This window comes from Melanostigma gelatinosum (assembly GCF_949748355.1).
Source record: "Melanostigma gelatinosum genome assembly, chromosome: 6".
NCBI lineage: Eukaryota > Metazoa > Chordata > Actinopteri > Perciformes > Zoarcidae > Melanostigma > Melanostigma gelatinosum.
Window position 1 is genome coordinate 13,792,504 of NC_136639.1, and position 18,262 is coordinate 13,810,765.

At 41.8% G+C, this 18,262-nt stretch overlaps 1 protein-coding gene across 1 annotated transcript in view; it reads left to right on the top strand.

Annotated features, from left to right (window-relative positions):
• arb2a (ARB2 cotranscriptional regulator A) overlaps positions 1-18,262 on the top strand; it is a 148,354-nt gene that overhangs the window by 105,107 nt on the left and 24,985 nt on the right. The window lies entirely within an intron of this gene.

Below are 18,262 nucleotides of genomic sequence, written 5' to 3' on the forward strand. Positions count from 1 at the left end.
ACATGTAACAGAGCTTCACATGTAGGCAATAGGTGCTATGTCAATGTTAGCTAAGCCAAGCGTTTATTCTACAGTCAAAGGTGAAAAATTGGTTTGCACTGTGAGAAGTAAAGTTGGTTGCTGTAGTTGCTCGCATTACCAGAGGCTCACAACCACAAAGAAATTATTAAAATAGTGGGTTATATATTGAAAAATCCATGAAACGGTCATAAATCATCACTACATTTCTCTTAAATGTTGCCTAAAGATGGGGGATATGTTTCTAAATTCAGTGAAATTATCTTAAAAGAAGTCTGCTTAAATGACAGATATGCAAATAGTAATACATTCCTCAGTGTTTGTTTTACCTCTGTACTGTATGTGTTCATCAGTGGGATATAGCAGTGCCGATAACAGGGTGCAATAGGTGCGTGGTTGTGGGTATGTTGACAGTATTTCTTCTGTGTGTGTGTGTGTGTGTGTGTGTGTGTGTGTGTGTGTGTGAGGTCTTAGTAGGATTGAGAAGGATCATTGTCAGAGAAACTGAAGCAGTGGTAGATTATCTTGAAACACAAATACACGCAGTAGCTTGTCTCACACATTGATTTTGTTTCTATTTTCGTCCTCTTTGTCGCTCCTTCTTTCTTTTTTCATCAACTACTCTGTCTCCTATGTTCATTAATCCTCTCCCGTGGTGGTTGGCTTCCTGTCCCTGTGCCCTCTCAGTGGTGGACTGGCCTTGATGATGTCATGGCCATCATGAGAATGTGTCCTTAATGTAGGATTAGGGATGAAAGCTGTAATCCTCAACATGACCGTTGATAAGAGATGATGATTGCAGTGTTGTTTGAAGAGTGACACACATGTGGGCAGGCACGCACAGGCGCACACACACACAGAAAAGCAAAAGGAAAATCGTATCAAGAAATAACATATCATATCCGTCATACTCTATGTATATGTAAGTAGCAATTATTACATGTAGCACACAAATACAAACACATCCTTGTCTCATCACTCATTTCCATCATCACTCCAGCAATCCTGATCTGTGATTTTATTCTCTTCAAAGCCCCTCTGTGACACCATGGTGAATGTATAGGTCATCTTACACATGCTCCACGTGTTACTGAATACATCTCCAACACTGCTATCTCATCTTGGCAACTAAAACACCATGTTCCACATGGAGCTGTGTGCGTGGGTGGCCTTAACATCTACCAGTGAATCAGCTTCTTGAAATGTCATCTGGCCTTCAATAGAAAACTCATACTGTATTTCATCTTCAAATGTCACATTTTACCTTGATTTTTCACGTCTCTTTTCAGTGACTGCTGTCGGTCAAAAGGCAGCAACCTTAAAGTCTACTTTTTGAAACTGTTGGCATGCCTGGCATTGTCCTATCACGGACCTGTTTGACACAGCGTCCATCTGTGTGTATGCACTATTGACTTGTGTTCTATTGACTGTTGCTACTTTAACCCAGCTGAATAGATCTGAGTCTCTGGCCTGTTAACAGAGCTGCCAATTCTTCTTGTATCTGGTCTTTTGGTGGCAGCTTCTGATGTCAAAGGTTGTCTCAGGCGTCTTTGTGTCCTTGGCAGCCTGGCAGCTTCATAGGCAGCCGCCATTGTGGTAAGAGTCACAGCAGAGCAACAGAGGTGAAGGTTGAAGGAAGGCTGTCAGGGCAGCGTGGCCTAGCACTTCAATGGACCCAACAGTTACCTCTTCTGCTACCATGACTGCTGTTGTTTGAGTTGCTATGGTACAGGCGTGTGATTTAGTAATCAGGGTTGACCATAAAGCATTTCAGCAACAAGGAACAGACCTGTGAGTCTTTGTGGTCATGCACGCACATGCAAGTGCACACGCTCATATGCAGACACACACATCACAGTGTGAACCACCGCTCTTGTGTGAAGCCAGACTGCGCCAGGTGACTCTGCTGCTGTGGGGAATGGCATGTGATCGGACACACGCAATAAGATGTATGAAGGCTAACAAAGCGTGTTGGAAGCGTGTTTAAATGTGGGCACTGGGACTGGTCAGGTAGTCTGATGGGAGAACTGGTTGAAGGAGTCTTGCTGTTGCTCTCTTTCTGTCTCTACTTCTGTTCTTCTCTCTCTCTCCTTACTCTTCTTCTGCATCTGACACTCTCCATACATCTCCCGTCCTCCACTTGCGTTCTGCCTCCCTGTGTGGAGCATGATATGATGATTGTGTTTCCATGCTGGTAGACTCTTGGCAGAAGGAGGTAGGGAGAAGTGGAGGCAGAGCTGGTCTGTTATTCCTTATCATCTGTGAAGCAACGTCAGTACACCAGCATGGCTGGTGACTGGGCTGGAAAGACCCAGAGAGGGAAGGAGGGGTGTCCGCTAAGGTCTCCAATTCTTGTTTTTAAATTTGATAAAACCTGGAACCACTCCCTTTGTATTTGACTGGCCAGCTTCCCTACCCTTTTTTTTTGTTTTGTTTAATTGTGTCTTAATCTTTCTCCCTTTCACTACATTATTTTTTTTCCATCTTGCAAAAGGAATTTGTTCTCCCAAGAAGGTCATTGCTCTGGCGTTTGGCAGTGGCCTGGCACACTAGCAGAATTTTATCAGTTAGGAGCATGCTGAACACGGGCAAAATATGCAGATAGAGTGGAACCAAGCTCCTGCTGGAAAAGCTCCCTTTGGATGTGTGTGTTTGTGTTGTGTGTGTGTGTGTGTGTTTGTGTGTGTGTGTGTGTGTGTGTGTGTGTGTGTGTGTGTGTGTGTGTGTGTGTGTGTGTGTGTGTGTGTGTGTGTGTGTGTGTGTGTGTGTGTGTGTGTGTGTAGGTGTGTGTGTGTGTGTGTGTGTGTGTGTGTGTGTGTAGGTGTGTGTGTGTGTGTGTGTGGAGTAACTACAAGGACGAGAGAGAAATAAGTCTGTGAGTGGGGCGCTGTTTAAGTGGGGGGGCCTTCCCAAGATGTAATCATTCCAAACCTACAATGCCGTTTAGATGCCAGGACAAGGATGAATACAAGATGAGAGAGAATGAGGGTGAGGAGAAAAAGATGGACAAAAACACAGGACAATCCCAGTCGTACAGTCATTTTTTCTGGTAATGGCTCCTTTGTTTTTGCTGCTTAGTTTTGCTTAGTTCTGCTTAGTTTTTCTTGTGAGATGGATGATCAGTTGTTTGATCAGTAAAGATTTCAAAGGTGGGAAAACCGCCTTTGTTGATAACACACACATACTTAAGCACACAGACACATGTACACACAACTTCCTCTTGGGTGATTACTCATTGTCCAAGCTGATTATTAATTACAAAGGGAGACCTCTCTGAAGGTAAACACTGATTAATGGCTAACAAAAGTAAGTTAATGTCTTACCTGTTCTTTAATTACCAACCCTGCTCTGCTACAAGCATCCCAACACAAGGCTGTAATTAACCCTAATGGACTGCAGTAAGAGACTCACTTTCATTTTCTTTCGCAATATAAATACGCTACTCTATGTCATTTTTTGATGCGCCCACCTTTCTTCCTTTTCTATTAGGTTTTCCATAATTAAAAAAGTGAGGATTGTGTTGAAAGGATTTCTCAGTTGTTTTGTTTCATCTTGAATGAAAATAGCGGGGAGTTGGCTGTAAAAGTGATGCAACATTGTTAAAGACATGAGAAATAATTCCTGTGCAATGACATGGGAGGTCACTGCCTTTCTTCTTTACCTAAGGCTCATACCTCTGTGGCGCAGTGTTATTAATGTGCCAAGATACCACGGAGACACGAAAGAGTGCCTGGGAATAAATGCTGATACGGAGCACACACACAAATTGTCAGGCTCTTATTATGAATATGCCATGTCCTGCTATAGAATTGACTTGCCTGCAACCTTCACCCCCCCTGATCCACGCATTGCTGACTGTGGAACACCTCTAGCTGTCTGCACCTTCACCACACACACACACAATCAACCACACCACACACATCATCTGATTGATGTTTGTGTGACTTAACACTTTGAGAGGAAACTCAGGCCCACTGAAATTAACCTCACCTCCTCCAACCACTGTTTTTCCAGCTTGGTAAAATGGAAGTCCGCTGCCTCGATAGAAGATCACATGCAGATGTGTATGTGTTTTTGCCTGTGTTTTCACTTATGTGTTTCAATGTTTTGTTAGCTTGACCGGCACACGTTGCGCTAGTTTTGCAGGAAATAGACAAGTAAACTCTGGTGAACTGGACCCTAACCCTTGACCTGGATTCACTGAGGTTGGGTCAGGCTATTGTCTGGGTCACATTTGTGACAGATCACATCATAAGGATGTGGAAAATGCTGAGAACAAGAATGAATAAGAAGAACAATTTGGTTTGATTTGTGATTATACTTTGATATCATAAACTACAACCATATGATCAGAATACCAATTTCTAATGGATTTATTTTAGTTCAGCAGTGATGCAATCATTGTATTGTTGTCATCTATGTAATATTTCCTTTTGATACCCAGCCGTCAAACAATGACAATCTCTGACAATTTATTTTTCTTTAGTGCCTGATTAAATCTCAGACTTCCCTGGTGGTGATTGGCCAATTGCACCAGTTTACCAACCTCAAACTAGAGGCAACCGTGATAGGGTCTTAGGCTACATCCATACTCCTCCGTTTTTAAACAAAAACGATCTCCGTCCACACGCCGTTTCAGCATCGTTTTCAAGTTGATCTCCGTCCAGACTAAAACGCCTGAAAATGAATATCACGTGACTCTTCACGTGCACTGGGCATGCGCGTGGTTGTCGGTGTAAACAGGAAGTAGATTGGTTGCGTAGTTTAAAAAAATACAACAGAGTAATAAAGTAGTCTTTAATAATGAAAGGTCGTGTTTGACACTTAAGATCTTCTCTAAAATCTTCCTCTATAAACTCAAACAGACAGTTAGTGGAAAGTTTTCAAAGTTTTATTTTTCAGACTTAGTTACAACGCTTCAGGTCTTGCTCTATCTCTCTCACATATCAAATTTACTTTAAAATCAACACTTACAAGTAAAGGTTTACTAGATTATGGGTCCATAAATGTGGTCAACACACGTCTCTCACTCGTTTCCTCGGTTTCATTGTGTCTGTTCTCACTCGTAGTTCTGCTGGTGGCTTAACTATCTGTTCTACTGAATAGCATTTACTGCTTTTGTTCCTTTTACATTTTATCTGCGGACTTCACAATAGATGTGCAGAACAAAATAAGTATTAATAAGAAAAGGAAAGTTCTCCGTTTTGTGTCCATCACCCTCCCTAAAGCCGCTAACCGTGACTTCAGACATCCGCGCCATAGGGCTGATAACGCCGCTGGTCACGCCGCTCGCTGATCGCTCCAATAACAGCTGCTTCCTCCACATGTCGGCAGTAGTAGAATTATAAAATGCAGACTTTAACTGGACAACAGCTGCTAAAGACAACATGGTCAGCAACACCTCTAATCAGTTGTCCATGTTAAATTAACCTGGTAGTCGATCGGTAATCAATGTTGTTGTTTGTGAGCTTCCGGGTAAGGGTCACGTGATAGGAGTGTGACGAATCAGGGAAGGACACGTCATGACTGCTAAGAAACCAATCAAATAGCGACCGCAGGTGTGGGCGTCGTTTCTAAATGTATCCGTTTTCGACCGTCCACACGAAAACGCAACCCGGCGTAGTGTGGACGCTCAGTATAAACGAAGCAAAACATATGCGTTTTCAAATGGAAACAGAGTAGTGTGGATATGGCCTAATGCTGCGTTCACACTGGTCGCGTTGATTTTTTGACGCACTGCAAAATCGTGTCCAACGCACCGCCGGTCGTGTTCACACCAAACGCCGCAAAATCGCTCCGTGCCGGAGAGGGGGCGTGGTTTATCATCCTGGAAGCCTGGAAGCCGTTCACCTGGCGGCGCGCCAGTCTCATCGCATCTGTGCATAGACTTTGTATGTAATCTCGACGCGCGTCAAAAAATAAACGCGACCGGTGTGAACGCAGCATTAGTGAGGGTACTGAGTTGAAAAAGAGAACAAAAGTTGTGCCAGCGATGAATGGTTGGTGTGGAGGCTATATCGAAGCTGTGCAGGGATCTTTTTGATGTATTCTCTTTTTTCCATCTTGTGTGAACTTTTTGGAGACTCTGAAGGGCCAGGTTGGGTGCAGAACCTTTATGCCATAATGTTACCTAGGAAACACAATCTTCATTCGAGTTTTATTAGAGTTCATTAGAGTTCTCCGCCAGATGTTTTCTATTTTTTATTCTATTCTATGGATACCCTGATTTGACACCAGAAAAGAGACAGTTTTAGAATCACCGGAAAAGATTTACGTCGTAATAGAGCGGGAAAATCTCTTCGGCTGTGGATCATAATCTGCAAACTTTTTTCAAGGAATTAAACCTGTTTTGACAGGCTAACAAATATGTTTATCATTGAAAAGCCTTATCGTCTGATGTTTTTGCAGGAAGAAAATGTCAGGATTACTATCCTGTTCTTCGAACACTGATTATACTGATAAATAAGACATATCAGAAATAGTTTTGAGTCATGCACAGCTGGTGTTTTTATTTAAAGACAATTTGGCATTTGACGTGGAACATTTATGGTATGCTGAGGAATAGGTAACTTGTTTGGTCCTGGATAACTGTGTTTTTCAGTTAAGTTTAAGTAAAAATGAATGTTATGCATCATAACTAGAGTTCCATGAGCACAGGCAGAGAACTTCTGAAATTTGCATGTAGTTGTTGAGCCAATAAGCACGAACCAGCTAATTCCACATGATAGCTTCTGTATAAATGGCTGTCAAACCTTAACTTGGCATCCACAAGCAGGCCCATACAACATCCCAACCTGCGTGTACAATCCAAAGCATTCAAAAATGTAATTATACTGGATATTCCAACTATCCAAAGTTACCAAATGTGTTTGGCTGAATTTTGGGGAAATAAGTAAGACGGCATGAATGAATGAATGAATTTTATTTATATAGCGCTTTTCACAGACAGTACTATCACAAAGTGCTTAACAGAGCAGACATTTAAAAGCATAAAAAATGCATGACACATCTCGTATATTTTCCTTTACTGGAATGGTGCAGCCATGGAAAGATAGTTAGCAATAGCAAGGGAATAAGAGGGGGTAGGGGGAGTGTTAAAACATCCACTTTTGTAAAAACCAAACAAAGGCAAAATGTGGTTTGCGATGTCTGAATGTTGTTGCCATCAGTGCCAGGATACCGAATGCTGGGGAACATAAATTGGCAAATATATCGGATCTGTTATATGGTGAAGCACCTGTGAAGTGGAACAGATTTTAATGTATTTAACTCTCAGCTGCCTTGGCTGGAGTGGTACCTTGGCTCATTATCAAGAGTCTGGTATATAAGATAAACAAGATATGAGCAACAGAGAGAGTTAACTACACAGAATATCTTCCCTCTGAGGTTTCTTTGTCTTTTACTTTACTTTTTATTTGTATGGATTTTTTTGACATCTGAATTGGAGTCATTGAAAGGTTGCAGATTTAGAAGTAGTTTTTGGTCATGACAGCTGGGAGAAAGGCACAATCTGTTTGTCAACTTAAGGGTTCCTTCGCAAAATTGATCACAGCTCTGATTAAAGATGTGTGAATGTGATTCTTTATTCATGTGGAAACACATTTATACACAACAGTACAGCATAAATGAAGAATGACATCGGAGATGAAGCTTGAGATGCAAACATCTTCTTGAAGAGAATATGGATTACAATATCATATACATTTCACTTTGGCCTCAAGTGTGCATTCATTTTTGATCAGGTGGTTATATGAAATGGCTCAAGCCATGACAGAAATATTAAGTTTCCTCTGCAGATTTGAACATCAACATCTGAACCAACCTTGATAGATTCCTCCCCCAAATCATCACTTTGTGTCTTGGACACAACACTGCCCCCAGTCCATTCACAGGTCACAGTATTGTTACATGGTGACAGGGCAATCTGTTCTGTCATGTAGGTTGCCGTCTCTCAGGGACATTTCCTTTGAATCAAAGACTTGACCACGTTGATTCAATTCTTTGATTCAATTCTCAAGGACTGTCCGTGTTTATTGATCTATTCCAGCTCTTTGCTTTCGTTCCGACATGAATCTTCACCCAGATCAGAATCAAAGATATGCCGACATAGTCAATAGACAAGCCCTTGTTACAGGTCCAAGACAAGGGTTTTGCCATTTGTTTGTCTTAACTGACAAACGAGAGGAAATGACGGAGATCAATACATCAAGCTAATAATTGTACGAGCTTGTCAAAGTTACCACACGATATAATTCTTCAGCAGTGATGTGAGGTTCATGAAATGATGACTCTTGCATTAGCTTATCTTTACAAGTCTTTTGATCTATGTGAGGATATTGCTTTAGTTAACAATTTAAATATTGCATTTATATTAACAGCTGCAGTTCGAAAAATTGTTGTATAGTATTTTTTATGTATTATTATTTTTATTTGCAGTATGTGGTGGTATACACAGATTGAACAAATCTGAGACCAGTGCATCTTATTTTAAACAGAAAATTTATATCTTGTGACAAGAAAACAATTAGAATCAACCCCAGTAGTGTATTATTCGTCTTTAAAGTACATTAACTACTGGGCATAGATATACTATGAATAAATAGGTTTATGCGGGGTAGGCATGAAGGATGCTGACAAGATGTGAAGTGTGATTTTGTAATCACATCTCACATACAGAGCACTATTGCTTTACAGTTTAGGCTATTGTGATTATGCTAACTAGAAGCGTGTCTGGAAATCCCGGTCTGTGGTCTTCAGTTCACCCCTGCACTAGGTAAACTCTATCCAGGAAGCATTTTATCCTGTACTCCTTTCTCCTACTCGTCCCATCATCCCGAGGAAGAGAAGAAAGGGTAAATACAAAACGGGAAAAAGCCTGGCATGCATAAATGAAAGTTCAACAAGGTTCAATGAAACACTTATACAATTTGCTGCAATATAGTGGGGTTTTATAATCTCATTATCATCTTAGTGCCAGATTTGCCCATGAGGGCCGTTCTGTATTCACTCTTATTAGCTCTTCAGATTTGTCCATTTGTCCTTCTGCTACCCGCCTCGCAGCCAATCACTGGGACGGTATCGTTAATAAATACCCCCTCCTTCTTGTTTTATCGCCACTTTAATTTTTTTCTTCCCTTGCTGTACCTCCTACTGCTTTATTTATGCATCTTTTTTTACTTGTACTTGCTGTGGGGCAAATACATAGCATATTATCCAGCAGTCGGCTAATAACTGTATATATTTATTTCTACAAAATTGATTTCCCTTTAAACACATCTGTATCTACAGCATACAGTATCCAAGTCATTGTATTGTTGATGCTTTGACTTGAATCCTGTGTGTGACTTCAGGACATACAAATAGTAAAGTTAAGACGACAGGGAGAATTGTTGAAAAGTTTAAGAAACACATTTCACTCATATTTACGCATATTTGTACATATGCTTAACATTGTGACCATCTCTCCATTTTACCCACTGTGAATAATGTACATTTTGGATGAATGAGACCAATACAGTTGCACTCTGTCTACGAGTGTTTTTAATTGTTTTTATGTTTAAAGCCAGGCTCTTTCCTCTCTTGAGTATGCAGGGTCAGATGAGGGAGCTAACGTACAGGGTACAGTAGAGCAGGTCACAGGCTACTTTCAAATCCCCAAACCTTTGAGCTGCTCAGGGTAGTGTCCATCCCTGGTCATTCGGAGGACATCACCAGATTAGTGCTTCATGGACATGAATCTCATTTGCCCATATGGCCTCTTCTCATTGACTCGATATAGATTCTAATCCGCACAGCCTTTACCCCTGACCTCGACATGTGGCAAACTACTTCGAAAAAAACGAACACACAAGCATATACTACATTTGATGGCTACAGGATAAAGTGTAGAGATGAGGAAGAAAAAACGGTGGCCGGTGTTTTCTCGATTTTCAGTGTCTATTTGGGATTCTATAGTGGCAACCAGAAAAAAAGGGAAATACCTTAATATCATGCTGGATTCTTCTTGTAGCTGTAGACCAGTCTTAGGTGTGTTCCCCGTTGTGGAATTAATCCAATAAGCCCCAGTGGGGCATGGCAAATCCTAACCACTGCTAGTAATGTAACTCTTAGCAATCACCTTCATCCCATAGTCTCCCAGAATCACCGTGCCCTCATTAACAAGGTCAAAGTAGCCACACAACAAGTGTTACAGCGATGCTTTCCATGTTGCAACACCCCTGTGATGATACTCATCATCATTATTGGATGTGGCCTTGTCTGTGAGAAGATGAGAAGAACCAAGCCATAGAGGAGAACCCCACACCGTATTAGCATAATGTCATTGCCGGATCAACATTTCATTTCCATGAACTGTTGTATGCATTACTTCTGAAATAAATAATCCTATTTCAGTCTAGCTATTGTAAATGTTTGTCAGTAAATGTAGCATTCCTCACAACTGCTGCCACTAGGTGAATGAATGGAACAAAGTAGATTAGAGTAGGGAGAGGTTGATCTATTGAGTAATCATATGACAGTGTAACCATAATAAGTTCACACTGCCAAAAAAAAAGAAAAGCTAAGTCAGTGCTCCACCTGATTTCTATTCAAGACTAAGAACGTGAATGTGTAAATTACCGTAAATGACGAGGAAGGAAGTCAAACCCACAAATACTGATGGATGTATTTTTCTTTGCAGTCATATTTATCAACATGTTTAGTTTTGTCAACATAAATAAATTTACTGCAACTATGTCCACTGATTCAGTTAAAGCTGTTGAGACATGTTGCATTTTTGGTTTGCTTTTGTTTGCCTTTCAATCAGGTCCACTCGAGTTCATGTGCCATCTTGTCTTAATTGTCCTACAGTGGTGAACAATTTGTAAATGACTCGAAAGACAGACTTCGTCATTTTATTGAGGGTCAAACTGAATTTTGTTGCTCCTCACTTTTAATTAGATTAGATTGTGACTCCTAAAAGTGTGTATTAAGTGTAATTAGGTGAGTGTTAGATCTTTTTGTTATATTACTGATCTTTTACTGTGCTCTGTTGGACTTTTTATACATCTCTTTTTAAATGGAGACTGTTATTGTTTTGGGTTCATGAGGTCATTTCATAACGTTTAGTTGATAATTAACACATACACATACACACTGTATGCCCAACTACTAGATTGAAGAACCCATACTGAGATCCAACATCTGCAAAAGCCAGTCAATTTAATATGTCACTGTGCGCACACTCTAAGTTTGTGTGAGATCAAAGGGTTTTGATTTTTCGTCCTTGAGTTTAAACCCATCAGTCGTCTTTAGTTAAACATTTTCGATATGTTGTGGCAGTAGTCCCGCACAAGTAAGTTATAATTTAATCCACTTTTAATGTGACTGTTGTGAAATAAAAAAGAACAAACATGGAATCTGTGAGAATGTATTTGGAAAGCACATAATTGCCAGAGATGATTAGAAAATTAAATAAATAAAAATCACCCTTGAAAGTCCTTGAGTCCTACTCAACCTCAAATTGCAATGTTTATTTCTCTTTTTTATATAATAATGTAAAAGAAGTGACTGTAGATTCTACGATCAGCCAGGTTTTCAGTGTGCAGCACTGACCTTGGATCCTCCCTCATGCTCCATGTTGACATCTTGACAGATAAAAACTTTATTAATCAGCCATCTCCAGGACAGGAGACAAACCGCCATGAAACCGATGTGCTTGTATATGAGAAATGTGGCAATTAAAAATGTTTTTTTTTTCAGTGAAAACACCAAGGAGTAGAAAGTTGTAATAAACACAGCTTGTTTGTAGCCTAGGAAGCAGCAATTATAAAGTGCTTGGAGAGTTGTTGTGCTTATTGTGCCTGGGAGTAATGAGATAGCCTGCGTTGATCCCTCACTGATGCTATGGTTCCTAATCCTCAACCCTCTTTTCCTGCTTCTCTTGTTTATCCACTAACATCCTCTGACCATTGCTGGCCTGTCACTGCTCTGGGCAGCACCCAGTGACCTTTGACCTGAGTGTCAGCTGACTTTTCAGCTCTTAAAATGGTCTGGTACGGAGTCGAAGCAACGGACCAACAAAATTATAAAATTATAAAGTGCAGTTTAATGTTCTTTTCCTCAGTGTGCGACTAAGTGGGTTTGTTTTCCCACCAAACCAATCGCTCTGTAAACATTTGTCTTGATTTTTAAATGGTGTTCATGTTTTTTCTCCATGTGCATTTGTCTTAAGTGTTGACTGACGTATTTCAAGCCAAGGAAACCCATTTTGGGATCTTGTTGTAGTGTGAACATATTCTGATTATGTCATGAGAGTCATATTATTTCTGAGTGGCTGTGGCTCAGGAGGTAAAGCAGGTCGTCCACCAATCGGTTTCGTGAGATCGGCTGCTCGATCCCCGGCTCTTCCAGTCCGCATGTCGAAGTGTCGTTGCTCAAGATATCAAACCTCAAAAATTGCTCCCGAAGGTATTGCCTGATAGGTGCTATATAAATGTAAGTCCATTCACCGTCTTTTTAGTCACCTTCTGTCCATCCTGTCACTCTGAAACTTGGGTTAATTCCCCTGAGGTCCACTAACCGTGTCATCTGAGACAGGTCATTTTGAGAAAGGTGGTTGTGTTGTGAGTCTTTATACTTGGGTGTACATATGTGTGCATGTATTCTGCACTTACAGATACTCACCTACACTTGTGTCTATGTTCTCCCAAGAAGAAGAACGCTGTGTGTACAGGCGTGTTATCTGGGTGACCTAGAGACAGGCTGGTTATCACCTCTGTGAGCCTCTCAGGGCTAAACTACAAAGCCAGCGGAAAAACACCACTTCTGCTTCCCCCCCTGCCTCTGCATCTGTGGGCTGGTCAGCCAGTATGTCCACCTACTGCAGCGCTCACCTCCTATCTAATCAATGTAGACAGGCCACTTGTCTGCATACACGCACACACAAGCTAAATGTATGCCCACAGATTCAAATGCACACGGACATGCTCAGAGATAGCTGTACACATGCAGACACACTTAGTGATACAACCCTAAAGACACACACATATATATATACACACACACATACGCTGATAATCACAGACAAACTCACATTGAGATATGACTAGCTGTTGCAGTGAGATGTGAGAGGGGCACAGAAAGGGGTCTAAGGCCAAGTGCTAGACATGCCAATCAGGTAGCGGAGGGCGCCACAAGGTTGGACAGGGGGGCCTGAGAGCAAAGAGGACATTAATTGGGCCTCATGACTCATGAAGGAGAGTCCCCTTCCCCATCCTTGAGTCCAAGTCACCTGACCACTGTGTGACTCTAGCCCTCCTTCCAATCACCTCCACCCTACCTTGTCCCTTGTTCATACCCTAACAGGATCTCCAGCCACAGAGGAGACCATTTCAGATGCAAAAGGATGGGGGTCAGTATTCGGAGGCGCAAATTCCAAATCCATCTTTGGCGCCATTTTAATCCCCCTTTTGTTTGGCTTATGAAATGCTTTTTTTTTCTTTCAGAGTGCATGCCAGCCAACCGTCTGATGTTACATAGTGCAGCTCCCCTTTGCCCCTACCTTGCCCTCTGAACAACATGTGGCCAGATAACAAAACCCTCAACAAAAGAGGTAGATTGCCAGAGCAGAAGAAAGGTGGGGGCTCACACTTTGTGTCTGCAACACTTCATGAGCACTAAGCGAGGTTGGCACCAGCTGTTGGAGCAGAGATGAGGAGAATCGGGGGGAAGTGAATTGCGTTTGGCACCAGGCGGCTATCAGGCAGTAATTAGTATAGCTAACATCCCAGATGAAGGAGTCAAGTCTAGGTCAGGGTAAAAAACTTCAAGGGTCTTAGCAGGTAAGGGTTGGAGGCCAAGCCATGCCCCCTCCCCTCCCTGAATATAAACTCATGCCGTGCCTGCGCAGATTTGCTGAAATCTGTATTGACCTTTGACCTTAAGGTGTCGCAGCCAGTCACATGTCAGACTGGCTCCTGTGGACCACGCTGGATGTGTTCATATCAGATTGGATCAGTAGTTCCTACTCAAGACCTGCCCATCCCGACACAAGATGTAATCTTACATACGATGAGGCTTTTGACATAGATGTTACCTTACAGCTTAAACCCATGCTTGGCATACCTGCCCTGCTCCGGCCCCAGGATCAACCTTTTTCCGTCACACACAAATGCCCTGAAGCCAATCAACAGTTAAATCAAAGCATGTATGGATGAACGGATGGACGACGGAGAGAAATGGATTGTTTTGCACTACAACTCTAAGAATCACATTGTAATCTCTTTCATATATGGTGAGCCTGGTGTGTATCTCTATAGAAATGTGTGTGTGTGTGTGTGTGTGTGTGTGTGTGTGTGTGTGTGTGTGTGTGTGTAGATGGGTGTGAGGGTCACTGTACATTCATTCCTGGTTTCTTAAAATACCTCTAATCCTCTAATGCAACCATAATCTCTTTTAATACATTGAATATTAGTTGACAAATCACATGATAATAACACATGATGAAAATGTTTCTTTCGAATGAGGGGATACACTAAGGATTTAACTTGAGCTTCTAATCGTAGCTGACACTCTACTTGTTTTGTTGAGCATGTCATAAGGTTTATGTCCGATGTTGGCCTGTAACCTTCACACAGCAGGGGCTAAAAGCTCACCAACAATCGAAAATTGCCACTAACCCTTTGGAGACATAAACATAGACTTCAGTTTATTAAACAATACAACCTCATATATATATACCTCTGATAACATCAGCAATTTTGATACATATGAGCTGTAAATTACAATGCATAATACACATGCTTGTATGTTTTTTTTATTTCATAAATTGTAATCAGGGATTTCTATGTGTTCTTACACATCAAATACTTTCCTCTGAATAACTTAAGTCTCTGAGGAGTTAAGATAAACAAGGTTCGACTGCAAAAAAGGGTTTGAACTATGTGAACTTTGGTGCATTTCATTTATCCTGTGTACTATTTGTGGTGCTTTTCATCTCTTGAATCCTGCCCTAGTTTCTGCATCTTGTTTTTGGAAAACACGAGCTAAGCTGAAGTGCACAAACAAGACAGCCATTAGATCGCTGCACTGTGGTTCCGACCTCTGACCGGCTAAGCCCCTGCCCCATCTCCCTGGTAAACCTCTCAACCAAGCCCGCCCCCACCTGACCGCCCCATGCCCTGCCCCATGCCTGTCCCTTCTTGGAAATGATATTATGGTGTTTGGCTCATCCTCCTTGTCTTCCTCCATACTGTAATCCTATTTGCTCTGTCATGTGTTGGTGTTCACAGATGGTGAGTGTGTGTATGTGTGTGCATGCAGGCGTGGAGACGGTATGACACCCAGCACACTCACAGCTGTTTGGACTAGCTCACTGGTCCCATTGTCTCTCCCACACATCCCAGAGAGAGTGGTCCTGCTTAAACACACACATAGGGCCATAACCAACCAATCACCCAGAGGGGTGTTGAAACGAGTGTAATATTTTGGGTAACAGAGCACACAGAGTACACAGAGTTTTAAAGTTCACCCGTCCGTCCTTCACTTTCCCCTCCTTCAGTGGTCTTCCTCCGTAGTACCGTCCACTTAATGAACATGTTAAGCTGAACGACTGAATGAGTGCGAAATGGGGTTGGGGGGTGTGGTGTGAGGGAGTTGGGGGGCAGGTGGAGTGGGGTTGCAGGGTGGGAGGCATTGAGTTCCCACTCATTGTTGAGTCTCGGGCAAAAAGAGAGAGAGAAAGCGCAGCAGGGGGAGAGGTCCTTGGCAGTGCTCCAATAGTTGGCGTCTCGGCGTCCACATTTAGTTCCAGCTGAGTGCCCACAGTGGGCACGGCCGCACTGCCTTCACTCTGACCTCTCGACCGAGGACTACTGCTTGCCTGTTTCCACCACCCCTTTTGATTTATCCCTTTCTTCTCCCTCTCACCCCCCTTCTCACCCTTTGTATTTTGGAAATGGCTTCATAACAGCCAAAACAGAGATGTTTTGAAATTGATTTGTCAAAGCAATGGGATCGGTTTGTGATCAAACAACGAGTGGGATGCTTTTGGGGCTTTATTTATTTATTTTTAATACAGTGCTACCTATCGTCCAACTCTTGATCGAAATTAAAATCTTTTAAACAATTACATTTTTTCTGATGTTCAAATAAAAGACATCATTTGGGATTTTGTCATTAATTCGTTTTTGTCAAGTATCCAAGAGATGCGTTCAACAAAAGAAAAGATTTGTTCTGTTTGCTCTCATGTGAGCGGTATTTGGGATTTTCCTTGTTCGATACTATTGCCGTTTGTACACAAAATGTAAGTAATGTTTATATCGATAATCAATGAGATAATACTGATAAGTATGTGAAAAAGCAGTTCACAGACAAAACTCATTATTGCTGTTGTGATCATTTTATTGTGAAAATCTTTTAACTTAAAAATGGCAATGCGTTTTTGACCTTTTATTGATCCAGATAAAAAAATTGTGTTTGTTACGTTTGGTATTCAACAGAATGGGATTATTGCAGAAAAAAAGTTAGAATTCTGTGCAAGAAGGTTTTGAACATTTGTTGAATGTTTGTTTCACAAGGTACGAGGCGGTTTGTTTTATTTTTTGAATAGCTACAATCACGGGCCTTGAAGTGGAAAAGCAGGGATTGTAGGGTTTCTGCTATTGTGTGACCTCCTTACCCGACACTTGTAGACTTTCTCTCAAGGTGATGCCCTTGACACTGAGTCAGTGAATGTTAGTGGAGCAATAACAAGTGTTGTAGTCCATTGGCAATATAAAGACTTCCAGTGACAAACTCAAGGAGTGTTTTGTGATGACGGACCTCTGTCCTTTACCTCACTTCTTTCCTGCTGTTCATCTTTTCCCTTATTTCTCACTTATTTTCTTTCATGTTCCTCTCTAAGATAAAATGCAAATGTTTGAAATCTGAAATTAAGAATCTAAAGTAAAATTGAACCTAATGACATAGAAAAGCTGAAAACAAGCAAAAAATCTGAATTAAACAGTTTGTTTTTAGAGGTAATACCATCGCCTCCTTTTCTTGTTACAAACAAAATCTATCATTTTAATTTCAAAAAGTTTATTTTTGCTTCTGGAGCTCGTTGTGCTGCTGCGCGGTCATTGAACAAGGTGGGCACCAGGCCAAACACGGAGGAGTCGATAGCTGTTATACGGCCAAACGCTTGCAGATAAGCAGATTTTGTGAGCGCTAATGAATTGCACCTGCATTGATCTCCATGGGAAATCCTTGTATGATACAAGAATAATGTAAAGGAGAAAAAGAAGCATTGGGTTGAAGGGGATGGAGGAGGTTGAGTTGAGGTTGTTGGCAATGGGGGACAGACGTGTTTGTGCAGACTTTGTCAGGATGCAGACAGTGGGATCAAGATTGGGTATTGATGAGATACGGGGCCGGGTGACTGAGCCACAGAAGCTTGAAATAAACTGTCGGAGGCACACGGCCAGTCATTACAGTGAAGCCGCCTGGCCCTGCTCAACCTTGAGCCAGTCGATAAGCTATTATAACCATGCAAATTGTGGCCAAATCAGAGACCTGACATATTGGTATTATATTCCTGTGCAGCCACCGGGTTATGCATCATTATTGGGAGCCAGCAACAACATGCATTATGCTCCCTTGTTGTTTAGCGTGTAGACTCATAAGGTGAAAACACTGCCACTGACAGAAGGACAATAATGTTGTGTACGTGTGTATTGGGGGCATTGGATTTGTTTGTGGAGGGCACAAATTGAACGCACCGATAACTTTCTACATGCTAAGCTCCTGTGCCATTTCTTTTTCACATTCTTATCAGACTTTTTCCTCCACTTTCAGTGGGACGGCAGCCTGCCAGGTCTCTCAGTGACAGTGTGATGCATTCAGCGGGCCAGAGTTTGGATGATGTAATTTGGGCTAAAGGCTGTGTAAACACTGCTGTGACCTTGGTTTTAGATTTGTCAATAGGGCTGGGTTGGCGAACAGAGAAGAGGATTGTGTTGGATTGGGAGCGATGTGCCTTGGCTATGATAGCTGGAAGTCTCTAGCTGACTTACTGATATGATAACCTGAGATACCTCGGCCTTACCTTTCACCCAAGCTACACTCTTTTAGCCATCTCTCTGCTCTCTCTCGTCAAAGCCCTCCGCTCACCTCTGCTCCACTCCTTCCTCTTTGATATTGGTGTACTTGCTTTCTCTTGAACACTCGTTATTGCCCTCTCCTCATGTTCTCTCTACCCTTCACTTTTCTCCTCCCTTTCTTCTTT